We start from the raw sequence: 19619 nt of genomic DNA, 5'->3' as shown, positions 1-19619 counted from the left end.
AAAGATTACATATAAATTAGAGAAAAGAAAAAGATGGATCCGTGCTATTAATATGAAAAAGTAAATATCACATAACCTCATTTTTATGTAATTGAAATAGGAAATATTTAAATAATTTACCTTAAATGATATTTTATAAGGCTTCAAGCTAACTGCAGAGTACCTGATGACTTTAGCTTTTATATCATAACTTTTACTATTACTGTTTTTAATTATATGCTCTTCCACGTGAAAAACTTGATTTGCCAGTACTAGATTTTTCCCTTTCTTTTCCGTTTGGGGTTAAAAAGATATATTATGATGAATTTTGAGAAACCCAGTTTTTAATACTACATTTATTTTGTACATAAACTGAAAAAATATAATTAAAAAGTTAATTATTAATAATTGTCAATTTCGCCTGTATTTAACAATGTCAAACATATGTCATATGTTTAACCTGAAAATTAGTAGGGTCCAAAACTGTCAGATGAAGGCGGTAGGTGTCGCGTCAGTCACGCACGGAGCGAATAAATATCTTTTTGTATCATTTTAATAATAGCTTTCCATTAACAAGGAAAAAAATCAAAACAACTAAAAATAAATGGATTAATAGGGAAGTGCGAAAGTCTAGTTTTGAATTAAGAAATTTACACGCTTTATCAAGGGCAGTACCAATTCTTAGAGATTTTATCAACAACAAAGGAAAAAACATAGAAAACTTTTGACCAAAACAAGAAAAGATTATTACCAGAAAATCATTACTTCGTCTGATAATCCCAATAAAATCACGTGGAAAGTTGTCAATGATTTTTCAAAAAGTGCTAATAACAATGCTAATATGTAAAAGATTTAATCTTTTAGCGAAAGCCGCTATCGCTTTATTAAATTAAATGGCCAAATATATGGCCTAGGAGGACAAATTCGTTAAACTTCCCATGCTCGAATCGGTATCAATAAAGTGTTATGATCATTTCGGCCTAGCCCAGCCTCATCAGACACTTTGGGCTGATACAAATTCAATTGAATTCAATTCAATTAAAAACAAATCCTCTAGTGGTTTTGACGAGATACCTGCGTTTTTGGTGAAAAAAGTTTTACCTTTTATAATCAATCCTTTAACTTATCTCACCAATTTGTCTTTTTGCAATGGAGATTTTCCTAATTAGGTACTTAAAGACAGGCAAAGTAGTTCCCATTTTTAAAAAAGGAGATCCAAAACTGGTCAGCAATTATAGGCCTATAACAATTCCCAGTATATTTTCAAAGGTATTTGAGTATGGATATTTAAAGAGATTAAATGGTTATCTAAAAAACAATAATATCGTAACTATAAATCAACATGGATTTCAAGAAAATAAATCTACTAATACGGCAGTCCATGCACTTTATGCTCATTTAACCAGTTTGATTGATGCAGGCGAATGTCCTATTGGAATATTTTGTGATCTTAGTAGGGCATTTGACTGTGTCAACCATGAAGTATTATTTAAAAAACTAAAACAGATAGGTATTACAGGAAACTCTTTACAGTGGATTATGTCATTTCTAAACAATAGACAGCAATATGTGAGCCTGCAGACGAGGATCGAGGATTGTGTGACCAGTTGTAGATCTAGTCTTGTTACTACAAACATGGGTGTTCCCCAAGGATCTATAATAGGACCAATTCTCTTTGTAGTCTGCATTAACGACATCGTACAAGTGGACAGAGCGGTAAATTTCACTATATATGCGGATGATACGTCAATTTTTCTATCTAACAAATCCAACGTAATCCTACAACATCAATGTAATCATTTTCTTTCATCTTTATATTCTTGGTTATGCGATAACTCGTTGCATCTTAATGCAGAAAACACGCAAGTTATACATTTTCACAATAAACAAAAATACTTGGAAAATCTTCGGCTTATTTTTAACAACATGCAAATAGCTACGGTGTCGTCAGGCAAGATTTTGGGAATAACGATTGACGAAAGTTTGGATTGGAAGTTGCATTGTGGAGCGGTTGTTTCGAAGTTGAGTTCCATTAACTATCTAATTAGAAATTTAAAATATGTTCTGACGGAAAATCAGCTAATTATGATTTATTATGCACTCGTGAGTCCAGGCTAAGATACGGGATATGTTTTTGGGGTATGTCTGGTTATGCAAATGGTATTTTCATCATACAAAAGAAAATATTGCGTTGTGTCGCTGGTGTCTCCCGACTAACTAGTTGTAGAGAATATTTTAAAAAATATAAAATTTTAATAATGACCATCAAAATTGTCATGTGTATTAAATAAAATTTTAACATTGGCGTGTCTATACATTTTTGAATTATGTGTTTTTATTTTTAATAACTTACATCAGTTTAAAACGAGTGGTGATATGCATAATTGAAATACTAGATATTGTAATAAACTTTAATACCATTTTTAAAAGGTAACATTAAATTTAAATCGCCCAGGGTATACGGGCTACAGGTGTTTAATCATTTACCTACAGTTGTAAAGTCCACCAGTTCAATAAATATATGTAAGAGGAATCTTAGGCAATTTTTATGTGAAAAAGTGTTTTATACAGTCGAAGAATTTTTTAGATCTTAGATATTAGCTGTATTTCATTTAGCTTTTAAATTCATTTCATGCCTTGTTTAGTCTAGTTTAGTGTTTAGTTTTTAGCAATGTATATTTATGACTAATTCTATACAAACTATGTTTGTCGAAAAGAAAATAAAGAATTTAATTAATTTAATTTAATTAAATTTAAATATAAAGATGTAAAAACTATATCGTAATGTTTCTAAGTATTATACTTAAGTGTATTAAAAAATTGTATCTGTAATTAAAATTTTAAGAATTGTAAGTAAAATTGAAAATTTTTTACTTGTTTCAATGAAGAATACTTGTCATTGATTATAAATTAGTAATGGAATTTAAAAAAGTAGAATAATTTTATTAAAATTGCATGAAGTCACTCTTTTTCCTCTACAGTCTCCCACAATAATTTAAAAAGAGGTTTTTAATTGTCATTGAGATTGATTTTTGTGTTTAAACAACAATCAGGGTTCACTATCATCTCTTTGGATATCACAAGGTCTTCAAACAAATTCATAGGTCAAAAATTTTTATTTGGGATGATATATAAAATTTTGCTCTTTTTGGTAGAAGAAAAGGAATTATTATTAAATTTAATGTACAAAGTTTGATTTATCTGTTTTATTGAAATGTTCTTTCATTCTTTGTCTTTGAGCCAGGGTTTTCCCAGATTCTCTTATGTTCCACCTACATAAGTCATGTTACAATCACCACAAGACAATTTCTAAATACCACTTTTGTTTTATTCAATAATTTTGTCCTTATCTGTGGCTAAACCTCTGAAATTGGTCCTAAATAAAATAGAAATCTATAAATGGATGTAGTGTTGGTTTTGTTTTCCACATTAAAAGCTTGGTTTAGTCTCTTTTGAGTAATGACCTTATCTACAGTAGAAGGATGAAGACTATTGTTGTTTGCTAATTGTTTAATAATTGTGATTTTTTATTTTTATCACACTTTTCTTGGGACAGAGGGATGTTAAGAACATTTAATAGCTGCCATATTATGTTGAAACGGATGTTTCTATGATGAAGGTATCATAAAATATAATTAGTTTGGGTAGGTATTATAAAATGTAGAAGAAAAAAGAGGAAGGATTATTTTTAATGGTTAAATCTAAAAATTGGTACTTAATGTTATTTTCTAACTCTGAAGTAAAATTAATAGCAGGATGTAAATTATTAATTATTGACAAAATGTATAAATCTGAAGGTGGGCTATCTATAAAGGCTAAAATATCATATACATATCTATACCACAAGATTACTTGTGTTTGAGAATGAACAAAAGTATTTTCAAGAGAAGCTGCAGAGAAGAAAAAAGGTCTGCAAGTAGGGGAGAACTTGGATTTCTCATTGCTAAACCTTCTGGTTGTCTATAATTTTATCGTTAAAGATAAAAAAGTCATGGGAAAGGCAGAATGAGGTAAAGAGGTAATTTGTGAAAATTTATTGGGGTCGATGGATTTACGAGTAAGAGGTTATTGATGAGTGGAATGGTGTCTAATATGGTGTTAAATATTTAATTTAGAAATACTTACCTTTAGTTAAATAATTAAATAAAATAAGAACTAACTACATGTAACGTAAGCAGATGCACCAACTGCAACTGTTGTATAAAGATTGGATTTGGTTGCCAATTAAATCCAACATTGGGATATTCAATATGCATATAATATCTGCTTGGTATCATGTACAATAGATGACATGAAGAACATGATAAGGAAGCTGGAGGGAAAGGCAGAAGATAGTAAAAATGAGAATAGGAATAAGTGAACATGGTAAACTATACATCAATCAATAAGAAATAAAACAGGTTAAAGAATTCTGCTAGCTTGATAGTATAATAGTGCAACAGGTGGAGTCCAGGCAAACATTAAACATAGAATAGGAAAAGAACAACATGCTTTGAAATCCTCTCATATCATATCTCAACATAAATTAGCCAAAACACATTTAATAGTATCATCAAATCAATATTACTATAAGGGAGTGAGACATGAACAATATCAGAAGGAAATGCAAGGAACAGTTTTTGTAAATAGATTCCCACGAAATATTCTGCTTCTTCTTGAGTGCCTTATCCGGTCCGGATGTTGGCGATCATCAAGGTTATCATGGTTTTGTTGACTGCTCTGCGAAACAGCTCCGCGGAGGTCATTCCAAACCATTGTCAGAGGTTTTTCAACCACGAGATACGGCGGCGTCCCGGTCCTCTCCTGCCAAATACTTTACCCTGCATAACAACAAAAAATATTCTGAAGATATATTGGCTCAACACCATAACAAATGAAGAATTGGGGAATCCATTAAGATAAAGAAGCAAAGGACGAAGCTAGTAATAACTTATTCCAACAGGTGGGTACATAAACCTTAAAAAACACATTTTTTATTAATTTTATTACTTAAGGAAACTACAATTTTTATTTACAATTATTTTATTACCTAACAATTTATACAGTTCAAATTTTTTTATTTGAAGCTCTACTTATAAAATTTCTTTTTTTCTTAATTCATTGTTTAAAAATAATACTATTTTACTTTTTTTTCTACTGTTGCTCATTCAATTTTTTTTATATAAAATATATATTAAAGAGTTTCCCTCCCTACATTTTATTATTTTTTATTTTTTGAACAACCCTGAAACATCTTAGCTGTTTTCTTGGTCAGAACAGCAGATGTTTAGGGTGTACTGAGCAGAAAGGCAGAAGTAGCGGGTACATTGGATGTCTGTTCTGTGTCTTCCAATTGTAGATAATCTACTTCCACTTGACTATTTTGTGCAACTATAAAAATAAAAAAAATTAAATTGTTTTAGATGTACCAGATAGTTTTTTCTTTATAAAAAAATCTTTCTCGAATTAGGTAGGTAGTTACTTTTATTTATCTACTTATTAATAGCTAAGTTAATAATCTATCTTAATTTAGAATTGGAATAAACAATTATAATAATCAATTCATACTAATAATATTTATAGAGATATTAATTCTCATATTTTGAGTTTGCTTAAATTTTGTTTATCAAAAGATTTTTTTTTGTTTAATGATGTCTATAGACATGCACAAGATCTGGCTATGGGTAACCACTAATCACCCTTGTTATCAGATTTATTTTTGATCAACATAGAAATTATAATATATTTAACAATCAAACTGTATACAATAATACTTTTTTTATAATCCAACCAATAAAATAAGTGAATTAAAGGGGCTTATTCAAAACAACACCATGTCAACATAGTTTAGTTTACCTATGAGGTCCAGATATAAATAAATTTAAAATAAGTTACCTTTATTTAAATAAATTAATAAAATAAGGACTCACCAGATGTGAAGAAATCAGATGCACTGTCACAACTGTTGGATAAAGGTTGGATTTGATTTCCAATCAAACCCAACATTGTGCCCCTACATCTGTAAGACGAGGCTTAAATGTGCCACCACCTGTTGCAGGTATGACTTTCTGAAAACAATTCATTAGTTGGGTTAAAATCAAAGTGGTGTGGTGTAAGTCATATTCTTGAGATGATGTAAGCCCTATTTTATAATCTTTATATATACATAGACCTCTTCAGAGAAAAAGTGGTGTAAGTTTTTACTGTAAATACTTACACTACTTTTCCTGATGAAAAGATGTCTATTTATCAAAGTTATAAAGCAAGACTTTCATTATTTCACAAATATGACTTACACCTCTTTGGCTTTAACACCCTCAAATACTAAACTTCTATTGTCTCAACACTAGGTTAGTTCCCATCATGAAATTAGTTTTATTGGATTATATTTTTATAAAAATATTCCACTCAGAAATAGTGTAATTCGACTGACCAGGTGTTAAGAGCTTTAAATTTCAGTATACCTACTTTGTACCCAGTTTGGTCTGTCTTCAACTGGTCCAAAACCTTCTGCTCATTATATTTTTGAATCTGCAATGTAATTAATCCATATAGCTCTAAATCAACCGAAAGTTTTATACACTTACATTTTCTTCTGCTACTTTTTGGCGATTGACCCTTTTTAAGTTAAGATAAGCAGTGTTCAACTGTTTTGGAGTTCTGGGAAATTCAGCGCTGACATTACATTCCAGCACTATTTTTTTGCAGTTTTCATTTTTTTGGGTGGTGGACATAGGTACATTTGATTTCAATTATATGCTTGTATCTGAAAACAAAGATACAATTAGAAATTTGTTCTATAAGTTAGACAATTTCGTACTTACTTTCCAATTATATCCAACAGCAAACATTTCTCCCTCTCGGTATAATTTTTGCGTGTAGGATTTCCATTGGGATTACTTATTTTTAATATATTTTTTAATTTTATAAATTATGTATTTACAATGGAATGAAATTTTTTTTATTTATTGAAAATTTGAAGGATGACTAATGACAGCCGAAGGTGACAGTATCGATACCAAATCGTATGTCAGATAATCGATTTTCTACGATCATATTTATAATTTTAAGATGATCGACGTTTTAGAAACTATAACTGAATTATTTTTAGAAACAGTTACAGTTGATCAAATCTACAGCTCGATTAGATGATCGGAGATTTGAATAACGTTTCGAAAACCAGCTGTTACTGCTGTTAGTCCCCTCTCCTAATCTATGGTTAATAATGGTTAGTCCCCTCCCCTAATCTATGGGCTATTCCGGCTATTATGGGTTAGTCACTATTAGTCAGTCTATTCTATTGTTCTGGTTGAGATAGATGACTCTATACTGAACACTTGTGCCATTATAGGACAAAGTGGTAAGTTTGTTGTTTTTGCGTAGTTTTTTTTTAATATAAAATTTAAGCATAAAATTTATTTAAAATCGTTAGTAAAAGTAATTCATTCTGGTGAAAATTGAAGTGATTTCTAAAATTAGGATAGTTTTTAGCTAGGACAGGAAGTATCTCCATCTCTGTAGTTTCAAGCAATGTCTTGGTTTCTGTACTAGTCTCCGCAATCCGCATGTATGTCATTCTAAACTTTAATGGCCCCATTCATTTTGAGATCGGGATTGTTACATGTATCACAACAATTCGCGATATACATATCTTGAGATTTGTATCTGTATCTCTAATATACCTACGCGTTGAGATGGACTCATAGGTACATCAGTTGAATTAAAGTTTTACTACTTAATACTCTTACTCAAAAAAATAGCCAGCTATTTTTTTGTTGTTCTCGTTGTTTGTTCTTTTACCCAGAGATACCAGGTCTGGAGATTTTTCCTCAGAACTGAGGGAAATTGAGAATCTTTGGGGACTGGGGCAAACTTTTTTAGAATGACTAATATCTGGGGAAATCAAAGTGGCTAAAATATGTTATTAAATTTAGTAAAAAATAGTTATTTGTGAAAGTCCAGTAATTATGTGAATATTAAATATACTACAAGGACAAGATAAGATTGCGGTGACCGATTCCACAATAACGTCATACTCAATACAGTTTGGTGAATTGGCACTTCCGTGAATAATGATATTGCCTGGGGCTCCCTGGTACTGTTATCTATTATGAACCACCGGCGTAGGTCCGGGGTTCCCCGACTTACGAGAAACAAAATTATTAAGACTTCTTAGGAGTCATGATTCATTGTCATTTGTAATTCTATATAATAACTGTTGTACAAAATTAATTATATTTTCTATAATAGTTTGTTTATTATTCTAATAATTATTATTATTCTCACTAATATATCTTAATTAAAGTCTAGGCGATCAGCACGACATTCCTTCTACCGCAACTACTACGCTTCGTTTTTGCCTTCTCAAATACCAGCACGTAAGTCAAACCTTTTTTAAGCTTCTCAAACAGAAGCAAGTTATAGTTCTCACGCTTCTCAAATAGAAGCAGTTTTCAAATAACTTATTTTATTAAATAGTTAATTGACTATATTAAATTCAGTGTCTGTGCATTTAATAGGTAAGTACCTGTTATTCTTTCACATAGAAGAAAAAGTTTTTGTGCCAACATTTCGTAAAAGCTGGTGCGACAAATTACAGGGTTGCCGGATATTCAATAAATTATAAACTTTCTGGTTCTATAAATTAATATAAACAGTTGTGAGTTTTAAGAACATTTTATATGAACATTTATGTTTTTTTATTATTATACTTCTACTTCTATTAATTTCTGTGAATACTATAATAAAAATATTTCTAGCTTAATTCTTATTTTAATTATTTTATTTTCTATTTTACGACTCACTACATTATTACTAATCCGCAATTTTGCGACCTATTGGTCGCTGGTCCTTCGAGATTTGATTCATTTTTTATCTACCAAATGTAGGAAGGTGGGACCATGATACTATGATTAAGAAGATAAGATATTACGCATAAGTCGTGACGTAATTGGAGAGCTGCACGTTCGTAATGTCAGTTTTTTGTATGTGTCAATAAATAATCTTTAATAAATAGTTTGGAGATATCCTTTTGTGTACGAATATTGTAATTATTAAACCTTTATTTAATATTATCATTTTGCTAATCGAATAATTTCATCACAGAATGCATAAAAATCCCATTTAACTTTAACAAGAATTCAAATTCTGCTCTCCAATGACGGCATGCGCGAACACGACCGATTTTGTGCTACGGGAAGATCCTATCTTGTTATTCATAGTATCATGGGTGGGACTATAATTTTTCAAATATTTACTTTTAAATCATCGAACCAGCTACCTTTTTCTGTCCCCTACACTGTCAATAATGTCAAAAATAATTACTATGCCTGTCAGTGCCACCAATGGACCGTGGAAGTGATGATGTAGATTTTATTGACATCTGTCAGTTTCACTTTCCAAACAAACCTTGTTTAGTGTGGATAATTTGTATTTTTCGTTATTTTTTCATTTTTTTTACAGAATCTTTCCGCTTTTAGCAATATCTAAGTATTCTAATAGTTACTACAACAATTATACAAGGTTGTGTAAATAATAAACCATCTTGTTTTATAAAAATAGCAATAAAATGCATGTATCAATAAAGTAAGGTTAGAATGTCTTTAATATAAACTTTTAAACTATATTTCATAGAAATAGAACACTGAATTATGATGGTATTATCGTAAAAAACACTATACTTAAAAGAAAAAGTAGCAGAGGAAGCAAAATGTTAACTTTATAGAAATTAAAAAGTCTTGAGATTGGACATTTCAACTTTTGTTTGGAAAGTAATTGACAGTTGTGACGTCACACTTCCACTGTCCATAGAACTTTACAACGCCTCTCATTTGTTTTGAGCTTCTGTCAAATGTTATATAACTTATGTATTCGCGATTGAAACTGAATGTAGAGGGCAGCTCGATTGCAGTGTCATGGCCGATATAAATGGTATAAACAAACATAACAGTCTAATGTTTACCATTGCTTTTGGATGTTTAGTTTGGTTTAAGACGAGTTATTTTTATTATTTAAAAATGGAAATTAGCCTAATGATATCGTTGAGTATTGTGGTGAAGCAAAGAGACCATTGGTTGAAGGGAAAGCAGTTTTCAAGTGATGAATTCTTAAATTTTAACTTTAATGGTTGGAACTGGCTTGTGTATTGGTGAATTTGTATATTTTTTGTATAAATATTTTGTGTATACCTGGGAACCCATAGTATAATGTTCTGTGTAATGTTTGTCTTATTAATATATGCATTATTTTATAAAATTATGCCTAATGTTTTTTATATGTTAATTTTTATTTTATACTATTTTTTGACATATGTAAGGACTTTATTGTATATTAACATAAATAAATAACTTGAACTTGACTTTATTTAGTTATTTATAACTTTATTTATTTATTGACTTTATTGTAATATAGTTCATTTGATTACACGAAATCGACCTTAACTTGAGATCACCTGTCAGAAAAGATCGTAGCACATGATTTGTCTTTAAATGATAGCGGTATTTTCTTTTTATTGATTTTCTCAACTTTTCCAGTTTCTGCTATTTGTGTGATATTAGTTTGTATTCAAGTTAATTATTAGTGTTTTGTTAAACTTTGCTAATTATTTTCCAATGTTATGCTTACTTTGAAAATGTTTATATATATTTTGTTTCAATGTAAATGGTATACCCGTTAATAAATAAATAAAAGTTTAGCAAAGAGAAATAGGGACATATCTTTCCCTATTTCGCAATAGGGGAGGAACAGAACAATATCGATTTGATTTAAAATACTTTAACGTAGTCATAATGCTGAAATTTACTAAAAAAATTTAATATTTCTATTCAAATCAATTGCTGTCTGGTTTGTTTATACCACTTTTAGTAGTTTAAATTTATTCCGCCAGAGGTCAGATACTTTGTTTTCAATCGCGAATAATATGGACCGTGGAAGTGATGACGTAGAATTTATTGACATCTGTCAGTTTCACTTTCCAAACAAACCTTGTTTAGTGTGGATAATTTGTATTTTTCGTTATTTTTTCATTTTTTTTACAGAATCTTTCCGCTTTTAGCAATATCTAAGTATTCTAATAGTTACTACAACAATTTTACAAGGTTGTGTAAATAATAAAGCATGTTGTATTATAAAAATAGCAATAAAATGCATGTATCAATAAAGTAAGGTTAGAATGTTTTTAATTTAAACTTTTAAACTATATTTCATAGAAATAGAACACTGAATTATGATGGTATTATCGTAAAAAACACTATACTTAAAAAAAACGGCAGAGGAAGCAAAATATTAACTTTATATAGATATTAAAAAGTCTGAGATTGGGCATTTCAACTTTTGTTTGGAAAGTAATTGACAGTTGTGACGTCACACTTCCACTGTCCATTATTATACGCCATAATTATGACAGAAGCACGAAACAAACGTGGAAAGCGTTGGTAACTCCTATGGCTGGATATAATATCGGTAACCTACATGGCAGGCAACACACAGCGCAACATGGATTGCATGCATGTAGAAAAAGATTTGTTAAAATCTGAAATACATAAATCTGCGGAATTCTGTTCAAAATCTGGCAACTTTTGAAACAGAATTTGGGGAAATAAATTTTTTGGGTCTAGCAACGCTATTTACGTAAAGGCAGATAACGTATTACCTGTTCATGTAAGAGTATATCAAACCTTGAATCAATAGATTCTCTACATAATATTTGGTTATTAAATTTCTTTATGTTTTCTGTTTATTTATTTTCTAATATATATATTTATTTATTTTATATATGTGCTTTTAATAAATCTATATTAAAGTTATCTGTTTGTTATGTATCTGATGGAAGTTTCTCTTTTTTTTTTGTTATCATATGACGTTATATGAACTTATCTGACCTCGTTAAAGTGATAATAAAGAAATGAAAGAGGTGCTTTTATGAAATGATCTCAAACATAATCTGGTGGGTAGTTGTCCATAAGATTTGACACTTTGGCTAAGGACATAAATGCAGAAAGTATCGATGATAGTCGATTTTTCTCTATCTTAAATGTAGTGCCATTATTCGGAATCTCGAATTGATGGCTTTAAGTGAGGATTTTTCTGCTTATAAGTTAGATTTTTTACTATCTTTCATGTTAATTAAGCATAATTTGATTTCAAAGTACATTTATTTTAGGTTTTAATTTACAATTCAGAAATCGTTCTTAAAAATTGCTTGTATTTTGAGCACTAAAAATGAAACCAATTTTATAATAACTGTTATCAGATATATTGTCAAAGATGTCATTGAGTTGAATAAATTCGCAACTTGAAGTGACCGTCAATTAGTCAGACGACATTACAAATATCACTAGGAACGAAGAAACGTAAAAAAAAACCTCCAACAGATGATATTAACAACCTTAACAACACAATTACCAAAACAGTTGCCGATGCTCAAGATGAATTTTGTCGAAAGAGAAGGAACTTGCGTATCAAAGAGGACTTAACAGAGGAAACAGAACAATACAAAGACGGACATTCTGAGAAAGAATTAATACTACTAATAAAATCTACTGAAAAAAAAACAAATTTCTAAATTAAAAGATAAAAATGAGAGAATTACGTATTATAATCATGGCATCTGCACTCCTAGCGGAGTGATTGCCGCCCTCTTTGGGCTCTTCTGATTGATTTGTCGGTAGAAATCAGCCCACATTAACATTTTGGTTTTAGAATTCGTTATGTAACTTGGCGTTTTGTACAATATTTTTCCATTATTTTTTGTTTTTTCTCATGGTTTTTGACTCTCTAACTCCCATCTTTTTAAGGTCCGAAATCATGTGGTTCTTCCATCTGCTGGTCTTCGGTCTTCCACGTGGTCTGCCTGATACTGGTTTCATTTGGTGATTTTCGTGATAACTGCTTCTTGATCTGAGTATTTGTGCCTTGATAAATCTGAAGATGTCTTTTTTTTCAAAAGTTTCTTTAACCCTCCAGTACACGCGCTCTATTTACTTACGTGTCTACACGCGCGGATTACATTAGTATTCCATACGTAGTGGAGCTATGGAAAAGCAATAATATTTGAAAATAGTGTTTTAATAAGGTTTTAATAATACCACTGCAATTTATAATTTGCTTTATTTTTTAAGTAAAATGTACATTAAATAAAAAAATAAAAATAAACAATAAAAATTAAAAAACAAATACTATAAATCAAAGTTACCTATAACCAAACGTTACAAACCAAACTAGGTTTTATAATATCCTAAATATAAGATCTTAATCTGATTTAGACTGCATTTTGTGTTTTATCTCAGCACAATGTACACATATTTGCTTTAAATGTCCTGGGCAAGTCCACTGATTACAGCTGCTGCACTATTTTCTTGTGCTCTTATTCCTTGCTCGTCCACAAATATGGCAAGGCCCAAGGACCGAAGATCGAGTCTCGATCGAACTTCTTTATGAGTTTCCTTAATTATTATGAAAATAAATTTAATTTTTTCTTTTATTTCTGTTAATGTGTGAGTGTTGCCTAGTCGCCTTCACATCAGTGGTTTTATTAACTCAAACGAAATGTCCTGAAGATAAGTGCTTCTTGGGAGTGATGCAGTGACATTATTAGCCTTATACATGGAAAAAGCATTAATTCCTGATATATTTAATAAATAACATTGAGTGGCCAACGTCGAAAGTTTCGTCAAACATTATATTATGCACATAACTAGTCAACCAGATCCACACCGAATTTTGTTTTGTTATCTATGGTTACATTTCTGCTCGTTCCCTCTATGAGTTTAACCATTCTTGTAACAACCTCTGCTATTCCAATCAGTTCGAAAAGGACCGGTTGGTTGTGTTCCACAGTAAATCTCCATATTATAGGTATACATATGCATATTTGCTATCTACTAACGCAAATATTTTTATACCATATTTAGATGGTTTACTGATTCACTGATCTGATACAAAGTTCAAAAATGTCTCGTATAGGAGTAAGTTTATCCAGCTCTCTCCGTTGTTGTCTAGAATTAAAGTCGTCAAACCTCAAACATCTCAGTAGAAATCAGAAACGATTTAAAGACATTCTCAAGTAAAAAACTTTCAACACCAGTACCTTTCTTATTATCCCACATTTGCAAAACAATTAGTGGAAAGATTCGAACGTAGTTATGAGGTTCGAATCGTTTTATAATGTCCCTGTGTCCGCTTCTTGTCGATAGACGATAACAAAAAGTTGAAATTGTGGAGTAAAAGTGCTGGTTTTATTGACAGCTACTAGTAATTACACAATATGATGTTGGTTAGGTAACTACTTATAATAAACTGTACTCTCATGAGCTCAAATCCCCAATTTATAATCTCACAAATAATTCATACCTCAGCACAGAGGTTATTGCTTGTATCATACCATACCAACAAACTTTGAAGTATTAGCTTACATTACAATTTAATCTAGGCCGTAATTGCGACACTGAAGAAGTTCAATTAAAAAAGATATTATTCGGCAATTTATTTAGTTGTAGGTAAATGAACTAGTTATTAAAATATACGATATGGTTTTACAATGTCTCACTTATACACGGTGAAACTATAAAAGATTAAGAAGTTAAGAATAATGTGAGATTACAAATTAAGGGATTAATTTGTGATTGAACATATTGGTCACTATATAAAAATACAGACGACCAATAGAAAATATTTAAACACATATAAAATAATAATATAACAATAATCATAACACTAATTCACTCGGAGTTTGAATTATTATCTCCCCGAGCAGTGCTACCTATAACTTGATTATTTAGAATTTATGTTTCAGCTAAACCATCTAATTCAAATCTAAGCTCATTAAGTGAAACTGATCTAGGAGGGGCTTTCTTTAAAGTACTACTTAAATTTGGTTGTGCTACCGTATGTCTTCGAGGCGCTGGATGAGGTTGGATGCACGAACCTTGATGCCTTTGTTTTCTGGCTCTCTTGGAGTTTCGAAAATATCTGACTACCTTCCATATAAAGACAATCAACATAACAATGAATATAGTGACTAGTCCCGTGGTTAAATGAGGAATCAACTGATGGTTAGCAATGGTTTTCCACTTGTGTTCGGGTATATCTAAACTGCTCTGCCTCAAGTACAATATTTGGCAACTCATCTCCTCGAATATCTATATTATGTTTGGGAATGTTGTTCTGCCTGATGATTGGCCTCTGCATAAGCTCTTCAATGGGACTGACGGGAGTCTTTAAATAGCTTCCAATTGCTGTTTCCAATCCGTTACTGGATGTGAGTAATGTTATGTTTCGAGTTTGAGCAACGCATTTTGGTGACAGTGTAACATTTTTTTTATAATTAAAATATGAAATTATTTTTAATAATGGGTTGTTAAATTTTATTGGAAACTACCTCAAAATATGGAAGAAACGACTTATTATAGACGCCGGTTTGTTTAATCCTTTCCTTTTCAATCCTGAGTATGAAAGGAACTAATGATTTTCTAATGATTTTACTAGTAACGAATTACCTCGAACCTTCCGATAGTCGTTAGAACTTTACCTTCTTAGAAATGGATACTGTCCTATCATTTTTAAGTGGGAGATACCCTTACCTTTTTTTGGGTAGTTTGGTAAAATTTTAGAGGAACCAAGTTACTTCTCGTGGGGCGATCTTTGAGAACAGATGCTTCGCTCATATTATCATCTCTGTGTTACCTAAGCGCCTCTGAGCATTTTTTTAGTGTGTATACACTTATATAGTTTGAGTTTCTAAATATAATACTATATTAGATTAAATATAGTTATAAAGTATCTTTTAATTTAAATAACTTCAGCGCTTAAAACTAGTAAAGTATATTAGCTTCAGTGAATTAGTGTAACAGCCATCGAGAATTATTGTAAGTTATCATAATCATAGTATCTTCAATTATCTGGGCGAATCTAAGTTCATCCATTTCTACACCTATAGTTAAGATTAACTACCGATTTAACTATTGAATTCAAGGAACATTTAATAATTACATATGAACTTAGTTAATCATTAAATAACCGTGCGAGATAGATAATTAACTACGACCAAGTGAAGGTTGGTTAAATTTTTGTTTTTGTTAACTTTTTGTATTATTTTTGAATATTTTTATATAGCATTAGACTCTCTTCGCTGATAATTTAATTTGTATATGATTTCAGTATATTGTATTTGTAAAGGTATTTTCTAATTATAATACTGTTCATTTCTATATATATACAACCATTGATCAATTGATGGTGCATTTTTTATTACTTGTGTGTACATTCAGCCGCCTATATCATTGTGTTTTTGAATATATTGTTTTTGTTTTAAGAAGTATGAATTTTATTTGTCGACTCCTAACAAGTTTCCTGATATAATAATAACTCTGAATATTTGCTTATTATATTAAATTATTATTATACCTTCGACCAGAAGAAAAATCAGGTTGATTAAGTTTCGTAGGTAAGTAACCTAATATGTTTATTATTTGTTTGTGTATTGTGTTGACCAAATTTATTTAATAATTAACTGTTAATATCTTTTCTTGGGTTTGGTATCTAAACCTAAATATCTTTCCTTATCTCTTTTCTTTTCTAAGGTTTCTTAATTTTCTCCTTAAACCCCAAAAAATTGAGTGGCGCCCTGTTTCTATCTTATCGTATCTTTGGTAATTTTACCCATCTATCTTTTTGCTTATTTCTGTATCTTTGCCAATATCTCTTATCCTATCTTTATTTATTTTATACGTTGGACCCATTCCCGGTTCCAAAAGCTAGTTTCGAACCCACGACTCGCTCTCCACCAACCATCTGGCTGCCGTCCGCAGTGTCTCCATTGGTGACCTTTCTAGCACCATCACTGCTGGTTTTATAAAACTCTTTTGATTGATTATATGTTCAGATCGAGAACCATCGCACATTATAGCTAAATTTATAGCGTATGGTGGAATGACTAACCAGAGGTTCGGTGTGCTCATTTTCAACCAACTGGCTTCATTTATCGTATATTCTATTATATTGCAAGTGGTATTGGTAGTTCTATCATATAATTCATTTAAGATACAGTTTGGCTGAGTATCCATATCAATGATTCCCATTGGTGAACATGCCAACTCTCCCTTTTTTAATATGGTCCCAATAAATAATGTAAGTTATTGTAATCTACTGCAAGTAGATTCCTTGGGACCAACAACGAGCGCACAACGCCACCTCTCACCGACAACGGAAGAGCTGTGTCTCTCAGTAGGTTGTATCTAGTGTTGTCAATTATTAGGAAATAGCCAATGACGATGTCTCCTTCTTCATTTTGTACGACCGTATCTATTATTGGCTGCCTTCTTATATCCACTCCTTGTGGAAGGAACCTTGTAGCATTCGAAATGATTGACTCTATTTGTCCGGGTTTTATAATATCTATGAAGTGTCCACGATTGTAATGAAGATTTAATATTTTTTCGTATGTGTTCGAATATTCTTTTGCATATTCCATTGTATATAAGTCGTTTCCACTTTAAGTCGTATATACTCTTTCTCTAATGTGTCAGCTCTATATGAGACATCACTTAGGCCCTTAGACATTTCCTTAGTTCCGTTTATCAGTGATTCTCGGAACCTATTTATATGTCCGTTTATTCTTTCTTCTGTAGAGTTAATCGAGGCTATTGTTTGTAACATCAGCTTCGTCTGATGTTTTGAATTTTTTATTAGATCCTTCTGATTTTCGTCCAAGGAATCTATGTCCCTGTATACTTCATCATTTACCCCAAATACTAATGTGAGGACTGTTCCTAGAAAGTTTGTTCCATTGTCACTGTATATATGACTGCACTATCCCCTTCTCGAAGTAAATCTCTTAAATGTAGCTACAAATGCATCCGTTGTCATATCGCTTACTACTTCCAGATGTACAGCTTTTGTGGCTGGGCATACAAATACTGCTTATATCCTTTATAGCTCTTGTACCCTCTTCCTTTGGTTGCTCTTATTTTGATTGGTCCGGCGTAGTCTACACCAGTATTTGCAAATGGATGAGCTTGGTTTACCCTCGCTCTTGGTAAACTTCCCATTAATTGTTGAGCCGTTTCGGCCTTGTATCTTTTACATTTGACACAAGTGTTTATTTCTTCTCGCACTACTCTTTTTCCGTGCGTGGTCCAAAATCTTTTCTTTATGTAGTGCAGAGTTTGTTGTAGGCTTCCATGCAACGTTTTTGTATGGCAATGTTGTATTATTAGTTTACTTAATTTGCTTTTGTGGGGTATTATTAAGGGATGCTTTTCATCATGTGTTAACTCTGAGTTCTGAAGTCCCAATATTACCCGTAATATGCCATGGTTATCCACATAGGGTAGTAAGTTTAGTAGTTTACTTCTCCCATTAAGTGGTTTTCCACTCTTTAGCGTTTTTATCTCTTCTGCATAATATAATTATTGAGTATTCTTTATTACTCTTTGCAAGGTATTTTCTAATTCTTAAGGGGTGAGTTGTTCATGTTCTACCTCTCTTTTTTTGGATTTGTCTGCAAATCTGATGCAGTGAGATAGTACTCGTTGTGTCACTAATGTCACTAATCTTGACGGTTGTGTTAGTTATTATTTCTATTCTCTTTTTCTCTTCGTCGGTATCCAATCTCTCTGGTAGTGGAAAGCTAATATTTGTTTGTTTTAGCCAAATCGGTCCATTCCACCATAGGTCCATCCTCACTAATTCTTTTACTTTTATCCCTCTAGATAAATAGTCTGCTGGATTTTCTTTTGTACTTACTTTAAACCAGCGATCAGGTTGTATAGTGCCTGATTTCCGTTACTCTGTTCGCTACAAACGTTTTCCGTCTATTTGGTTGTCTTTGTATCCACGCCAGAGTAATTGTTGTTAAACCGTTAACTGGTGCAACTTTTGTTCAGGACACAATGTTCTAGTATATATTACTGCTCCGTATCCTTTCGTAGACGCATAAGCAAATCCGTGCAATTCTATTTTCCCTGAATTGGTAAGATTATTCCACCTAGGTATTACTATCTCTTCGAGGTGTTTTAGCTGTGAGTAATACTCAATCCATCGTTTTTGATCAGAATTATCCAATTCTTTGTCCCAACTTATACTTTTTGTCCACAAATCTTGTATGAATATTTTTGATTGCCATATTTATTTTAAATGTGATTACATCTTCTACCTTTAACCAGTGGATCCCTAGCATTGTATGTATATCTTCTGTGTCTAACGTTTTAAGATCGACACTTTTTAGTTCCTCCGGTATAGTTTCCATTAAATCTTGACTATTACTAAGCCATTTTCTTAATACAAAACCCACTTTTTTAAACATTTCTGTTAACTCTGTTTGAGCTTGATGAGCTTCAGCCAACGTTTCTGATCCAGCTAGCACGTCGTCTACGTACGTGTTGTGTTTAACAATTTCCGCAGCTAGTGGATATTTTAATTTCTCGTCATTACATAATTCCTGTATCGTTCTTAATGCAAGGTATGGCGCTGCCTTCGTACCGTATGTTGTAACGCTGCCGTGCTACAATGATATATATATATATATATATATATATATATATATATATATTTATATATATATATATATATATATATATATATATATATATATATATATATATATATATATATATATATAAGGCCAGAATCGCTCGTTGTCGAAGAGTGTTGGGCGGGGTTTTCAT

The 19619-nt window shown here is 31.3% G+C and overlaps 1 protein-coding gene and 1 long non-coding RNA gene across 6 annotated transcripts in view; one reads left to right on the top strand and one right to left on the bottom strand.

Annotated features, from left to right (window-relative positions):
- Positions 1-4970: 4970 nt before the first annotated feature.
- Positions 4971-6938, bottom strand: LOC140437628 (uncharacterized). Its single transcript, XR_011950396.1, has 5 exons — positions 6783-6938; positions 6546-6724; positions 6427-6489; positions 5889-6026; positions 4971-5349 (listed from the first exon to the last, which is right to left on the bottom strand). It is a non-coding gene; the product is annotated as an uncharacterized lncRNA (long non-coding RNA).
- Positions 6939-7091: 153 nt separating this feature from the next.
- The window catches only part of LOC140437626 (uncharacterized), a 28525-nt gene continuing 15997 nt past the window's right edge, over positions 7092-19619 (top strand). Inside the window, exons 1-3 of one of the 5 annotated variants that reach the window (XR_011950394.1) lie at positions 7159-7318; positions 8264-8336; positions 12753-13515. The gene's annotated coding sequence lies outside the window, so the exon portion shown is untranslated. Of the gene's footprint in view, positions 7319-8263; positions 8337-12752; positions 13516-14749; positions 16219-19619 lie in introns of those variants that run through there. The other 4 variants (XR_011950393.1, XR_011950395.1, XM_072527246.1 and 1 more) reach the window with 4 other exon arrangements.

This window comes from Diabrotica undecimpunctata, chromosome 3 (assembly GCF_040954645.1).
Source record: "Diabrotica undecimpunctata isolate CICGRU chromosome 3, icDiaUnde3, whole genome shotgun sequence".
Taxonomy (NCBI): domain Eukaryota; kingdom Metazoa; phylum Arthropoda; class Insecta; order Coleoptera; family Chrysomelidae; genus Diabrotica; species Diabrotica undecimpunctata.
The sequence above is the reverse complement of the archived record's forward strand: the minus strand, read 5'-3'. Positions and strand labels throughout refer to the sequence as shown.